Source organism: Oryzias latipes, chromosome 24 (assembly GCF_002234675.1).
Source record: "Oryzias latipes chromosome 24, ASM223467v1".
NCBI lineage: Eukaryota > Metazoa > Chordata > Actinopteri > Beloniformes > Adrianichthyidae > Oryzias > Oryzias latipes.
The window spans coordinates 18069982-18086368 of record NC_019882.2 but is presented as its reverse complement, the minus strand read 5'-3'; the positions used below and the strand labels follow the sequence as shown (position 1 = coordinate 18086368).

The 16387-nt window shown below is 40.2% G+C and overlaps 1 protein-coding gene across 1 annotated transcript in view; it reads left to right on the top strand.

Annotated features, from left to right (window-relative positions):
* Window positions 1-16387, top strand: part of LOC101158740 (mannosyl-oligosaccharide 1,2-alpha-mannosidase IA) — a 125498-nt gene that overhangs the window by 33333 nt on the left and 75778 nt on the right. The window lies entirely within an intron of this gene.

Here is a 16387-nt window from a genome sequence, read left to right as displayed (position 1 = left end):
TGGTGGTGGATAAAGTCTCTGAGGCATGACGTTTTCTTGTTGTCGCTTTGATCAGCGTGACAAAATGTGCTCGTTTTTTTCTTTTCCCAACTTTATTGAAACAAAATGCGCTCGTAAATGCACACCGTGCCAGGCTCAGAAGCAATTATGTTGACCAATCGTTGCTAAATGGTGTAACGTCATTATTTGGGTTGCCAGATTGGTTCATGTGTGCTGACAGGGGGGGGATCATTAAAGTGCAGGCAACTTTCTTTTGCACAACATTCAGAGCACACGTTGGTAAGGAAGTTCTATGAAAAGGGTTGCCAGATTTGGGTCTCTTTTAATTTAATTTTTGTCGCCACTTCGGGGCCCTGCTGGTGACGGGGGCCCTACGCGGCTGCGTAATTCGCGTATAGGGAGGGCCGGCCATGGTTGGAAGGGGCTGGTGCTCAAAGCGCAGCTTTTTTCCAACCTATTAAAAGGCTGTCCTAAAGTGGGATGTGCTTTTAATAAAGTTTTGTGACTTTGGGTTAAATGAAGGGTGGCCGTAGCTCAAGTGGGCAGAGCAGCCTTCTGTCACTAATTTGACCTTTGGTTCCATTACAACATAAAGGTCATTATGTCACTCCTGGTGGAGCCGGTGGGTAATTCCTACCAGGTGGAGGGTTGCCTGGGTGGGATGTTTGGAGGTGTTTGCATTTACTTGGTCCACTACCCTTGAGCAGATGCTTCTGTGGCCACAGATTGGCTGAGTGAAAGGAGAGTGCCATTGGTCAAAGAACGTGTCTTCAAAGAGGAGGAAACATATTTATTTGTGTGTGTGTTTCCTCACATAGTCTATTATGTTTTTTTTTAAATATCCAGCTACCAAACTGCTACAAAAACGCCATATTTCCTCCTATTTAGTCTTATGGGCATATGCTGTGTGTAAGGGCTGCACGGTATGAGGAAAACTCGCGATATGCGATATTGGTGATTAATATTGCGATAACGATATAATTCGTGGTATATCAACAAATAGCAAAACAACCAAAAACATAATTTCCGTGTGCACTGCAACAGTTTAAAAATTATACTCCAAATGACCCTTGTCGACGTAGGAGGCAAACATCAAACATAAAAGGGCTCATCTGATTGATCAACAACGTAAACGGGTACTTTCGATTGGTTAAATGCATAAAGGGATTTATTTCATTTGTTCAATATTTCAAGCTGCCATGAGATTGTTTTAGCACATTTAAGGTAAACACTTATTGCGATTTTCGCCGTCTTTTGCGGTATGCATATTGCACAGTTTAATGTCGCGATAACGATAAATTTGCGGTATATTGTGCAGGCCTACTGTGTGTTCAGCAGCACGCTGAATGTGGATTTTTGGATGCACTTTAAGCATACGGTGTTCAGGCAGGCCGATATTAGCACATGTACTGTACTGTACTGAGTCAGTGGAGGCTTGATGCGAAATGTTGAAGTGGTGCAAACTTCATGAATCTTGCTCCAGGCTCTTTCTTTCACAGCTCTATTCCAATAGAAGAAAGACTTGGTGTCATAGAATTCCAACTGGACACAACTTTCGATGTGTGCACAATCACTATGTAATTCGTACGTAGAGCCCGAAAATTTTACATAGTGACTTATGAATGGGAGAGTTTTGAATGTGCAAGCCCGAAATGCGCATATACGCACGTCTACAAAGATTTTTCCGCCCAAAACGCCCCAGCGATGTTGTTGGCGCTCATCTCTCTTCATTTTCCTCGCCATCCTTTAATCTGCCGCTCAGCTGATCTCGTCTCGCCCACCAGAACAGGTACATCTTTGTTTTGGATTCAGAGGAGGTCTGATCCTGTTATGTCTGCGCAGTTTGCCAACAGGCACAGCCTGCACCCATGCGACTTTAATGAGGCGTGGAACAGAAATGCTGAAAAACAGGCTGACTGCTGGGAACCGACCCACTCTGATCCTGTCAGGAAACCAGACTTTCCAAACGATTACTGCTGCAGCTTCAAGTTCAGTTCTCAAACTGGTACTACTATTTTTTAGCAATGATAAAAGTAGCTTTTATAGGCAGAGTTTGTGTACATGCACACGAGAGCTTAGGGGGGACCGCCCCCTCGTCCTTAGGGGGTCCATCAGCATTTGTGCAAAAGATGTCCACCTAAATAAGGCATACTTGACATACTGTGAATCTTCCAAGGTTTAAACGGTCATCATCAATCAGCGGCTTTGCACTGATATACTACAAATATTATATTAGTAATGTAAAGTGTTGCATAATGGCGCAGAGCTGCTTTTCTCTGCGACAGAATCAGCTGATTTATGTTGATTACGTAAACACTTTACTACTGTAAAGTGTTGCAATGCAACCCATATTATAAAAAGCAGGTGTAGCACTTTTGATCCACTACATGTGAAAAGTACATTGAGCTTGAACGCTTCGAACGCTTCGGAGGAGATGTGAGATGTTTATGAATCTTGATACACCAGAAACGCATTGTGAAAATATATTTACAGCACAGACGTATTGGGTAACATATACATATATACAAATATATCTTCTCAGGTACAGAAGAGTCTTTTGTTCTGTTCTTTTTGATGGTGAGTTCATCCACAGAATGGTAAGGGGTCTGTATGAGCTTTGACTTTGTCTGGGATGTTTTGTGGGTGTTTGGTGGGGTTAGACCTACCGCGCCAATAGCACATCATCACTGTGTGGGGGTATGCAGAATCCCCAGGAGGGAAAAGCGAGAAGAAACCTGGCTTGTGTAAACCTTGGAACGCTGTTTCTAGAGCTGCACGATATGAGGAAAACCTGTGATATGGGATATTAGTGATCAATATTGCGATGACGATATAACTTGCCGTATATGAACAAAAAGCAAAACAACCAAAAACATAATTTCCATTTCCCTGCAATAGTTTAATTTAAATAAGAGTTAACATACCTTAGATTTTACTCCAATTGGCCGTCGTCCACATAGGAGGCGAGCATCTAACATAAAAGGGCTTCATCCGGTTGGTCAACAACGTGAAGGCCAAATGCATAAATTGATTTATTTGATTCGTTAAATAATTCAAGCTGCCATAAGATTGTCACATTTTATCATATGTAAGGTTACCATTTAGTGCAATTTTCCCCATCTTTTGCGATATGCGTATTGCACAGCTTGATATCGCAATAATGATAAATTTGCGATATATTGTGCAGGACTAATTGTGTCAAATATATCAAAAGAGACATCCACATTCCATTACTAAAACGATATCATCCTTGCATATTCATCAACAAAACTAATTGATATTCAAATGACAATCAAATTCATCAGAATACTTTTCAGAGTTTATCTTCGTGTACATGATCAGAATTTTTCTCAAAACAAATGTCTTCTGATAGTTATTTCTCAAAGGATAAATATTTTTTAGCCCTTTTATCAATCATATTTACAGTAATTTCCAGATTATGAGCTGTTACTTTTGTCACACGCTTTCAACCCTGCGGTTTATTCAATAATGGGGCTTATTTATGCATTTTTATTCTTTTTTTTATGCATTTTTTCTAACGGCCGCTAGGGGCGCTCGAGCAGAAAGGGTTAGAGTGAGACGGGGAAGAGCGAGGAAGACGCAAGTTTAATGTGAATTCCTGCTTTGTGAATAAATAGCACGAACAGACCCTCATCATGGAAAATGCTAGAAGAAATACATACGACGCAGCTTTCAAGTTAAACGCAATCATTAAAAGCAGTGTGAAACAATCCACCATCACCAACGGGTTTGGAAAAGCCGGTCTGCTGCGAGGACAGCGCAAGCTCAGGAGAGAATTTGTCTCAGGATGAGAGTGACACTGACAGCTACAACGAAGGAGAGACTGAGAGAGTGTGGTGAAGAATATCTGACGCTATTCCAATCCAACACTGAGGAGGAAGACTTCCATGGTTTCAGTGCACAGGACCTATAAGTTACTGCTGCTCTCAGTGACTTTTACTGGTATGTTTTTTTTTAACCAGCCCTGTTGGTGCTGTTACTTCCATATTACTGCCGTGTTACTGCCGCATCACACGCACTGTTAGGAATAGAGCTGTGATGGTGTGGGATTTTGATTACACTAACTACTAACTATCTAACTAATGAACTAACTATACATGTGTTGTAGAATGAGTGTGTGTGTCAGCGCGCTGAGTGTGTAAGAGGAAGGAGGAAGGAGCCAGACCAATGCAAAAGTGAGTGAGAGCCTCCCTCTTGCGTTGCACGCGCTCCCTCCTCTTTTTTAGACACGCGGCGCCGCGGTTTCAGCACATACACATCCTCACTCTACAACACATGTTTCAATGTGGGCACATGCGGCTTATAGACATGTATAGACATTATACGTAATGGGTGCCGCGTATAATCAGGTGTGCTCTATAGTCTGGAAATTACGGTAAACATATGTGTGTATGTATGTATATGCAATAGATTTTAAAGTGGTAACTACGTGCAAGTACCGCTGACTCAAACAAAGAAATGTCACTCACCAGTTCGATTCACGGTTAACCCAGACGGCTCAGTGTTGAAGCATGGCGGGTGATCAGTAAATGTATACTGGAAGATGGAATAAAAAAACCCAATTGTAGAATGTCTATGGCAAATCAAAGTCCAAAGCCTGCCTATAGCAACAGGAATTTTCTCTGTGAGCTCCCACACATGCTCGTCTTTCAGAGCGTGGTAGGAAGGATGTGTCTAAGACTTAAAACGATTCTACATGTGGGGCCAGGTAAAATAATTTAAAGTAACAGTAAGTGGGTTACACAGGTTTGACACAAAAATAAAGAAAATGTTTTGTTCATTTATTTACATGACATTCCATTTGACACCATCCCTAAATGTAGTCCAGACCCCGCGATGGACCTCCTGCCAAAGGCTGTCTAAAGGCAGAGGACCAGCAATGTCTCCCGGGACGCGTTTGCTTTGCAGAAGGTTATCAGGTCTGACCTGGAGGCAGTGCTTTGAAAGACGGCGGTGTGAATGGCAGCCTTCAGCTCGCACGCTGCCAGGTTCTAGTGACGGATTCTTTTGTTTTGCTGGCTCTCTCCTGTGCCCGTCTCTGTGCCATGTCAGGTCTCCGCATGGCTTTGCTAAGATTTATTTCTGCTCTCTCCTTTATCTTGCTGCCTGAAGTGATGCTAGTTCTTCTATCTCCTCTGTCTGTTCTTGTGTACAGTGGAAAGACCAAAACATATTTTTGTGTTTTTCTACAGATTCTCGCTTCTTTTTATCTCAGAGCAAAAAGTGTGTCTTTTGTCTGTGCTTCGCTGATGTAAAAACTCAAATCTTTGGGAACTTTGAGTTTAAAGATGTGAGGAAAACACTATAAAAGATAGTAGGGTTGGAGCAGAACAAACAAGAACTTAACTGAAGGTTTCGTTGTTACAGATCTTTCCGTTTGTTTTGAATTGAGGTTATTGATGGAATTACTGCTAATGATGATGATGACGTTAACAATGATGAGTTAAAGATAAATATGGCTTTTGCAATTATAACAATCGTATATGGCATGACTACACTTCCCCTAGAGTGGCTAAGGCTAAGAGGGAGCAGGCGATTGGGCAGAGGGGTTCATGGGAAGTTTCTTTTGTGAATGATGCTGGTAATCTTGTTCCTTTCTTTTATTTGCAATAATCAGCCTTTACAGAAAGAGGAAAACAACAGATAAGACAAACTTTATTGACAATAACTTTATTGACGATAACTTTATTGACGATAACTTTATTGACGATGGTATGTATCACTCTGCCAGGCTGAGGGACTATAGTACCCATAACACTTCAACAATCCATCAAGAGTTGTGACTTTGTAGTTTACCAAAGTAAAACTTTTGGACAGATTTCTGAGTGCTGTGTTTCACAAAAATCAGTTCCAAGTGAAAAAACACAATTTACTCATAGGGTGGGCCGGATTATACGTCAAATTTCTTTTTTTTTATTTGGAAAATTACAGGATTTGATGTACGCCTGCCTTATAGTGCAAAAAAATATAGATCATTTATTTTTATAAAGATGAACAGGTTTACAATGTGATAAATGAAAATTGACTGCAGTTGTGTAACTACAGTCACCAGTTACATGTTCATTTCTTGGTTAATTCTACAGGTGAAGGTCCCCCACCCACCCTAAAAAAGTAGGCTAACGTTATTCAAGACGACTGGTCAAAGTAAAGGGAAAGATGATGGGAATACAAAGAGAGCTCAGTAACTACACTTGTGTACATAATTTAAATGTCAAATACACAATGATTTGCATTCCCTGTGAAAATCTGTGTATAATTGTGTTGAATATTATTATCTTGAACTGTTAAGGAAAAAATTGGGATCTAGTTTGGTTAGTTTGGTCTCTGGTTTTTGTGGCCGCTGAATGACTTGCTGGAACATTCTTTGATTCTATTCTTTTTGGGCACCAATGTCGCCCTTCGGTCGTTTCTTTTAGTTTCCTGGCTGCTGGCTAGCTATGAGTTCCAGGCTCCAAACATCACCGTACGCACTTCAGAAGAGCCAGTGTTTTCAGTTTTATCCTCCGGGTGTTTTCTCCACAACTTTGTCCCAATCTGCCGCCTCACCTTCCTCTCTGGATGGTGCGCCTCTGTAATTGAAATGGATGGCTCCGGTGTTGGTGTGAGGTGGAGCGGGGGCGTGTGTTTGGAATGTGTTACCCCTGCCGTGGCAACCCTCCTCCCCTGGGCTTTGATTTAATATTTTGAACCTGAGCCGAACAACAAGGACGGTCTCTGGGGCTTTGTGGGGCCTCTGCACCGACGCCGCCCGTCCCGTCATTGGCTGTGTGTTAATGAAAACACCGCTCATCCCTGCAAATACCCTGCAAGATTACAGCGGCTCCTACATGTGCGCAGAGCCTCCCGCTTTGTCGCGTTGTGACAGCTCTGCTCCTACTCCTTCCGTTCTGCATGGGTTTCTCTCTAACCTTGACAAAAACTGTTGACTCTTGAAAATCTGGCAGCTGGAGCCGGGAGGTTAACACGCTCTGGGATGTGCGCGTGTCCACGCTCTCTGGCTGCAATAACGCGATTAGTCCGAGGCTTAGCCATCACTTTTCCTCCCCTCCCCTCTGTGACCTCTCAAAAAAAAAAAAAAACAAGTTGGGACTCCGTGGTGAGATGGTTGTTGGCGTAAATGAGATCAGCAGCAGGGTGGAGGGTGTCAGGATCCGACTTCAGCGTTTGGGATTAGGCCTGGCGTTTGCATAAGGCAGGGATAAGGAACACTGCAGCCTGTAGAGGCAGCCAGCAGAAGGGAGGAACCCAGGTCAATGACGGAATATGTTTAAGAGTGCTTTTTTTTTTACTAAATATCCCTGGCCCTCTTGGTGCTGTCAGCCTTTGAAGGCTGCTTAGTCACTGAGTCCTTGCAGTGTTTGTTCTCCTCCAGAACACATAAAAAAACCTCTTATGTTTGAGCTAAATTGGTTTGTTACTGCCCAAATATTTCTAGAGAAATGGTTTGTTGGCACAGATAACCAAAAGAAAAATGAAAAAAAAAAAAGCATTTTCTTGTTGTGTTGGAACAAAAAACTAGTTCCACCCCCAAAACAAACAAATGTATTAGTGATGCAGATGAGTTTTTATGACCAGTACCAATAACTGAAACTTCCTTCTTGAATCCAATGCCGATAATCAACTGATAATTTTCTTTTTGTTTAAAATATTTGAGAAAAAAAACCATACAAAGTAGCAGTGTATCGCTCTTATGTAACCCAGTACATTTACAGCACTGTTGTGACCTGCAAAGAAGCTGGAGTAAAGATTGTACAAACACGTTTTATTGGCCTTTTCATGCTTTGCCTTTCTTCTCTGAATGGCCGCCAACAACAGCCCTGGTGTCGACTTCGTATTCTTTCCACACGTCGCTGTGATGGATTTTCAGGTGACTTTTAAGATTTGTTGTGTTAAAGCCCGACTGTTTTAAGCCCCTTTTGGCACTTTTGTTAAGCACATTTTACAAAACTTGGGTGAATCATTTGTCTTGAACACGGTAAAAGTAAGCCCACACGAGTGAACGCAGCGTCATTTGGTTCAACGGCTATCAAGCAGGTGCTAGCTGTGACATCACTTACATGCGACAGAAGCTGGCAGTATGGAGACCTACACCTGCCTTTCTCTGCAACTGCAATCAGATTCGTTGACGAATGGAGAAATGCATGTATAATGGATGAAATGCCTTCACGCCCCACAGTTTGAGAACATACAAAGTGAATTATCCTTTTTTTAATTTATTTATTCTTTGTATAAAGAATCATTTACCTTGTACATGTCTTCCCTGCAAGGATTCTTTCTCATATATGCTCAATACGACTGGCTGAGAGATCCGTTTAACGCAGCAGCAGCTGCTGATTTGAGCTCTGCTGAGGAGGATCAGTTCATTGAAATCCCGTCAGACCCCACCCTGAGGATGAGGTTTACAGCACAAACAGAGGAATATTCATCCTTCTCCAAAGGGAACAAGAGAAAAAGTTTGAGAACCGCTGCTTTAGACTATACAAGTTCTTTATAGGCAGCAGTTTTTGTCTGCTCCTGATTTACAAGGATTTGGAAAAAAAAGTATTCAGAAATGCACATTTGAGCCTGATGTTCTTTATCCATGTCCTCTATCATCAGTAAAATGCCACAAAAACATGTGAAAACCACCAAAAACCTCATTTTCATTGGAGTGAAATAAAAATGTTACTGTATAAAAACCAGTGTTTGGTGATTCCACCCTGATTTGTAGAGTTCAATTGGAGGACGTTTTTTTTTAGCACCAGTTTGAAACCCAGATCTTTCCAAAATTGATTTTCTAAAATTGACTGTAAGCTTGTAACCAGCCACTACCAACTTATGGTTTGACTTCCTGCTTGAGGCCCATCTAATAAAACAAATGGAACCACTTCAGTTCATCTTAAATGTGCCTGAAGCAGGAAGTCAGACTGTTACTTGCTGGTTAGCATTTTAGATTTAGTGGGTTAAAAACTTTGCCTCACTGCGACATCATGGTCAGAACTGACTTAGCTTCACAGATTACTAGTGGGGATCGGGTTTTGTGTGGCTAAAAGGCGCCACTTTGTGCATAGTTGTTGTCAGGCCAAAATGGAACTACAGTTTTCCTGCCTTGATTTGAATACATTGTCATTTGTTTACACACCTGTTATCCCCGTTTCCTCAGCTAGATTTACAACCTTAGCTATGTATTGAAGGGTCCTAGTTGATATTTTGATGTTCGATGTGTATTTTAACAGTTAAATATGTGTTAAGATGAGATTTGGGAGACAGGGCAGGTGGGGACAAGGCCCTAAGGTAGGAAGGAGCATAGCTAATCTTCATGTGGGGCTTGCCCGTGTTGCTAGCTATCCCCAGTGAACGAAAGGCCTGTTGAATGTTGCTGCGTTCGCTTGTATCGTCATGCCTGATTTCACTTTTATGAGCTGTAATAGCAAATATACTTTAAAGAAATTTGTGACGAATTCCTACCGGCTTCATCAAAGCTTTTCCGAAAGACTCCTTTAACCCCTTGTGCTATCTTAGATGACCCCACCCTTACATTGACGTGTTCTCCCTACCATGACAAAGGTGGATAAAGGTGGAAAGATTTCATGTAATCCATGGACACCAGTGAAGATCACAAATCATTGATGAAAAAAGGTTCAGCGCACTATCTAGTGGGTCTAGATGACCCAACTCCCAACGTTAAAGTGCCTAGGATAGCACAAGGGTTACGATAGCTGAAGCAAGCACGTCTCATTTTCCCTTACTAGTGAGTGTTTCTGTTGTTGAGGGTGATTTATCGGTCAGCCCCCTCTGAAGTGCTCCTCCCTGCATGGAGTGGAAAGGCTAAATTGAGTAAACAATCATCTAAAGGGCACCTAAATGGAAGACAATTGGACTTCATTTCTGCAGTCTCCTACTATCCAAAGGCTTCATCAGCTCTAAATGGCAGCTGAGACTTTTTGACTGAGAATGAATCTGCTTTCAGTTTCACCTTTTTTTCATCTAAAAGTAGGATCTGTGATGTGGTTGTGTACTCATTGGCTTTTGTCTTACCGATTTAAAGCATTACAGCACCCTCCAAATTATTATGTAAATGACATGTTTCTAAATAATCATTTTAAGTCTCTAAGCATTAGAGTGTATATTAAATGTTATTGAACAAATCAAATCAAATAAAGATAACAGTAGAACACAGTATTTAAAAAAAAAAAAAAACCTACAAATGCACCATTTTAAATTAATACGCACAACAGAGTTCCACAAATTTGGTACGGTGTTGGGGGTAATGGATTAAAAAGTAACAAGTTACTGTAATTTAATTCCTTTAGTAATTACTACTACCATGATTAGTAATTACTCCAGTAACAGAGTTTGGTAGACACAAAAAGGTAGATCGAGAGAGAGAGAGAGCGGTGCAACTCATAGTAATGGATTACCTAAAGTCAGAAAAAATGAACATGGAGGCATTTCTGTGTTTTCAGAAGAATGGCTTAATTTCATATTTGATAGGTATGAATACATATGAATATCTCACTTTGAGCTGTGCCATATAGACCACATGTAGGCCTGCACAATAAATCGTAAATTTCGCGAAATCGGCAATAAATGGTTACTTTAAATGTGCTAAAACAATCTAATGGCAGCTTGAAGTATTTAGCGAATCAAACAAATCCATTTATGCCTTTGACCAATTGGATGAAGCCCTTTTATGTTAGATGCTCCCCTCCTATGTAGACTAGTTTCATTTGGGGTATAATTTAAGGTATGTTGACTCTTATTTAAATTAAACGGCAGTAAAATGGAAATGATGATTTTGGTTGTTTTGCTATTTGTTCTTAAATTGCAAGTTATGTCCTCATCACAATATCGATCCCTAATATCGAGAGATTTCCTCATATTGTGCAGCCCTAACCACATGTGTTGTAACTTCATTTTGTCATTTTTGAATTTTAATGAAGCCAGGTTGTGTCTTGATCCAGGTTCAGACTTTGCACAAGGTCATTTCTTTAAGAATCAAATTAAATGAAGGACAAGAGGATCTTGTTTGTGCAAACGGCTTTTGTTTATATGAGTGGAAGAAAAGTAACGCAAAAGTGACAAGTAGTAAATTACTTTCTCAAATAGGTAATGAGTAAAGTCGTTTATTATTATTTGATCCAGTAACTAGAGTAAAGTGATGCATTATTTTTCCCAACACTGATTTTATAGATTCTAAAGAACTGAAAATAGTCATTTGTTGAATTTGCTGCATTAGGTCATATTTACTGAAATCCAAATCTATTCCAATGAAAATTATCTCCATAGGTCAAGTTCCATCTGAACATAGAACCACTCGTTTTGTAGCAGCTTCACAATTCTTTCATCCATTGAACTTGTCGGTCTTTGGAGAGTTTTTGCTTGAATTTCTTTGCAGGATGTCAGTATAGTCTCCCAGAGCTGCTGTTAGGATGTGAACTGCCCCCCCACCCTCAGAGATATTTTGCTTGAGGATTCTCAAAGCCAGAGTTCCCTGTGCCGGTCCCCAGCCGGATAAAACACAGGGTTGTGTCAGGAAGGGCATCTGGCGTAAAAATCTCTGCCAAACCACCTGTGTGAATCAGTGAAAACTGATTGTGTGTGGCGATCCCTGAAGGGATACGCTGACAGCTTAAAACAAATCTAGCTGTTGTCCTTTATGCTTCAATAGTCATTTCCTGGTTTTAAATTAGTTATACATGTGTAATAAAAGGTAACTTTTCTTTAAATGGTCCATGCCCTCACATGAAAAGGACAGAATTTTCTGAAATAACTTAAAGGACTTTTTTCTGCTGTGAGCTTCTCGAAATTAGGGTTCCCTAAGAGTAACAAAAGATAAAACTTTTGGTTCCTGTTTGGAGGTAAATGGGAAAAAAAATCCTTTGATACAAAAACGTGTGAAACGATGTATGATCGATTCATCCACCCGGTTAGAGGTGCACTTTCAGAGGCGCACAGTTGTAGATCTGTCTTTATTGTGTGAGCAGAGCCGGAACATAATTTACAGCTCAGCGCTGAAAAGGACTCGGCAGACGAGTTCAGACTGACCCACAGCCAAATCCTTCAGCTTCTTCTCCCCCCAAAAAAGCAACCCTTTACTCTCACATAACTTGAAAATCTGTTTCATCGATTCAAGACAAAAGAGCAATTTAGATGACAAGATGAAGGAAGAGAAGATGAAACCTTTTCAGGTGTTCACTTGTTGCAGCATTGTAAAGATTGCTTTACATGAGCAGACGGATTCGTTTTAGTAAAACAATAGAAGCTGGAGAAAAAAGATGGATGGTTTCCTTAGCAGAAGACAAGTGGATGTTGAGAGAGGAGCAACAGGATAGATTGTGTTTTACAGGAATAGAAGGAAAGCGTCAGTTAATGACTTTTGGACCCTCGGTTTCCCATTTTTCTGCCTCCCCTCCCTGCCATCTATCCTTCCTCTGCGTCTCAGAACAGAGAGGTAATGATTCTTTTCTTTCGGGGACATGAGCCCGCTTCATTTTTCATTTCTCCATCCATTTTGCCCATCTTTGCTCTGCTTTGTTCCTCTGGTAGCTTGTCTGAGTGTTTTTAAGAAAAGACGAGGCTTAAAAAAATCTCTATTAGCTGAAACCGTTCTAGATTTCATCATCTTCAAAGGCGAAGTTGTTTAGAGCTTTACAGCATCTTTATAGTCTATTCCCAGTCCACCTCTGATTCATGACAAACAGAGGACAGTGGGTGTGAATTTGTGCAAAGAGCTCCTACAAATGTAAGGATTCTCTGCTGAAAGCATCGTGCAGCCGGCTCCCCTCCCATCTGCCACTCTTGATAAAAGCAATCGCAGCGTCTCCCATCATCCGCCTCGTAGACGTCGCCCTCTGCTGAGCCATCTGCTCCCTCCCCATGCTGGAGTCTGTCGCGACATCCTCCTCGCCGTGTTCGTTGCCTCCGAGATCATCAGACTTTACTCTCCAACCTCCTGGAGCTTTGTCTCACAGTGCTTCCATATGGGCATAAAATTGAAAGCGGATTTGATCACAGCCTGGCTTCTCATTGGCACTGTTGACCCGATCGTTTCATTGCAGATCACCAGAAAATCATTCACAGGCGTCAGCGCTCCACTACAGTTCAATTATGTTGTATGGACATAGTGCATCTAAGTGTAAAGACTTGGTCACAACTGAATATGGGGCGTCTGAGAGCAAAAGATAGACAAAGCTGTAAAAATAGACAAAGGACACGCAGAATGGGAAAAAACAAGCTAGTAGACATCTCAGTGAGAGTGAAAATGTTCATGGACATTTTATTTTCCAGGCATGCTGCAAGCGAGAGGTCAAACGAACATTTAAGCAACTCCCAAGTGCAAGTAAGGGTGACGTAGGTGAAATGCAGGCACATCATACTAGTTTTTTCTCTTTTTTAACCCCCCAAAGTCCTGTTTCAGTGCCGGTCACATGCTAAGCGTGTGTTCTGTGCGTGCTCCTTGCATACGGCCTGACTGTTAGAAATAAGAAAATGAGACAATGTTGGCGTCTTACAGGCACTTCCGTATCATGTGCAGTCAAGGGTCAAACCTTACCAACAAGCAGAGTAAAGGCGTTCATCCTAAGTGTGTGTAGCCTTACAAATACTTCACGCACCGCAATGGTACTTTCCATTTTCATGGCGTCCCTTCAGGTGGCCTTGCTAGCCTCAAGGGAACTGTAAGAAACACCTACCCTGCTCCTCTCTACGACCCTCCAAGGCCGTATGGCATATTAGTCACATGCATCCATTTGGAGATTGACCCGTAGATTGTGTTTTTAACAAGTTTAGCATTTTCTGCATAGTATTTAGCGTCATTAGCATTTCATTGACAGATAATTATCTATTTGGTACTATTTAGCTTCTTCTAAAATCATTTACATTTTTTGGGCTAATTTGGATGGGCAGACTAACACTATTAATGCATTCTCAGCATGATGTTAAGGTTTATTAGCATTTAGTTTAGAAGTATTTACTTATTTGGTATTATTTATTGTTCCTGGTTGTTTTTCTTTTACTTTTTTTGCTTTGCTTAGCATTATAGGCATTACAAAGAACTTTTTTTTTTGTTGGTAACATTTAACTTTCTCCCAAATGTGGTAAGTTCTTTTCTAAATTGTGTAACCATCAGTTAATTAGTTATAACTCAGCTTCCTTCAATTAGTTTATCTGTAGTTCAGCTAATTAGCAATTCAGGAGTCAGTTTAGCATAATTAGCATTTGTGCTGTTGCTCAGCCTCCTTTACCTTCTTTTCTCTTTTCTTTTAGTTGCTGCAAAAATCGCTTTCCTACAAATTAGCATATATCAGAACTTAATATGGCCTTATTAACATTTCTCTGTCACTTCTTCCACTTTTCAGCTGCCATCCTTTCAAAGTCAAAGCTGCTTCAAATATCTATTTCAACTGTTTTTTTTGCATTTTTTTTCTTATGCTAATGCATAAACCAGGACTCTGTATCTATTTTTGTCTATTTTTTCATCTTTAAAGATTTTGTTCCATTAAATAATGATAAAATCATTTTTTCTGGTTTTTGTCACGGTTGTTGCCTTCGTGTCACATGACGCATGTGAGGAGAAGCTTACAGGAAGCTGACATAGTGAAAAAGCAAGAATGCTGATGGATCAACAGACACTCCTGGGTTTTTAATTGCCTCACTGCATTAGAAGAAATGCACAAAAACAGCAGCACCTGACCTCTGCTGGTTTTCTTTTAAAGAAACATATTAGTTAAAGATCTGTTTAGGTTAATACCAATAAGTTATCACGCTAGAGGAGACACGCCCTCATGGGAAGCCTGGCCAATGGTGGCGGAGCGCGTCGCCATCTTGGTGAGGTCGTCAAACTTTAATGAAAAATGCAAAATTGCAGGACTTCTTACAAATCTTTTTTTTTTTAATTGTGAGGGTTTATTTTTTATTTTTTTTACAAATAATTTTAAAAAATAATTTCTAAACATTTAGAAGTTTTAGACCTCTTTGACATGTAACTTAAATTATTGAGAAAAGCCCAACAATAAGTCAATAACAAGTCAATAAATAATTATAATAATCATAATAATAATAATAAGGCAACAATAAGTTCAAAAGTCAACAAAAGATTTACCCTGAAAAAACAAAACAAAAAGCAATGAACAATGATGTAACACAGATGTTATGGTGCCGGGTTTCAAGCGAACAGTCTGGCCTCTAATCAAAATCTGTTTCCACAAAATGTTTTGAACATAGCCAGACTGTATTACTAGTTGGTACCACAGTGATCCATCCAGCTCTTGTGATAGTTAAGGCCCACTTTTTCCTCAAGTCTGAATCCATTAGAAACCAGCAAGGAAAGTTCAGTCACAAAATAAAGTTTACATTTATGTCGACAGCAAATTATACGTACATCATGCAGCATGTTGATAATAAAAGCCATGCACCATGTGTACTATTAATGAAGCCCCTGCAGCATTAAAACAATAGAATTATGGTACCTACCTGTGAAATGTCATGCCTTCCTCCTTCATGGACTCATTTATCCAATTTTGGCAGTTGAAACCCGCACAATGAACTGGCATTTTGCAAAAAATGTGTTCACATGCTTGCACTACAGCAGTGAGTTGACCTCACCAAGATGGCGGTGCTCTCCTCCCATGAGGAATCACGTAATGTCTCCTCTAGCGATATGACTCATTGGTTAATACAGTGTGATTCTCAGTTTGCCATTTCTACTCAACTTCCTGTTTGTGTTCATCTTCACTGCTACGTAAACGTGTCTGTGTTTCTGAATTCTTTCATCCATCGAGCATAAACACGGCTCAGACAGCTGCTGCAAATGTGGAAGCATTACACACAAAAAATGACTAAATGATGAGCTTTTCAGTTTTCAGAATAGAAAAATGATTTACATTTAGAAAAAACTTTTGCTGAAGTTTTTGTATGTTTTGCTTTTAAAAGTGCAATGACGGTCAAAAGTTGTGTTTTAAGATTCAAAATAACCTCTAGATTTCTCTGAAATTATTTTGAATATATTTTGCTAAATGAAAGACTTCTACAGAAACTACTACTTAAGATAATATCCAACTCCTTTTCAGTCTTCTTATAATTTACGTCATGCAGATCAAATCTTTTTTGTTGTTCCAAGAGTTAAAAAAGAAATTGGAAAATATTCATTTTATTAAAAAGCACCCTCTGACTGGAACAATCTTCCTCCATCTATTCGCTCTTTAACCTCATTCTTTGCATTTAAAAATGCCTGTTTAGTACATCTTCAACACTCATGTAACTTTTTTTGATTTAATTTGATGATTTGATTTCTTTTTATTCCTTTACCTTAGACTAACTGCTAATAGGTGCAATAAATGTCTGTGTTTGTGTGTGTGTATGTGTGTGTGTGTGTCTGCCTGCTCTT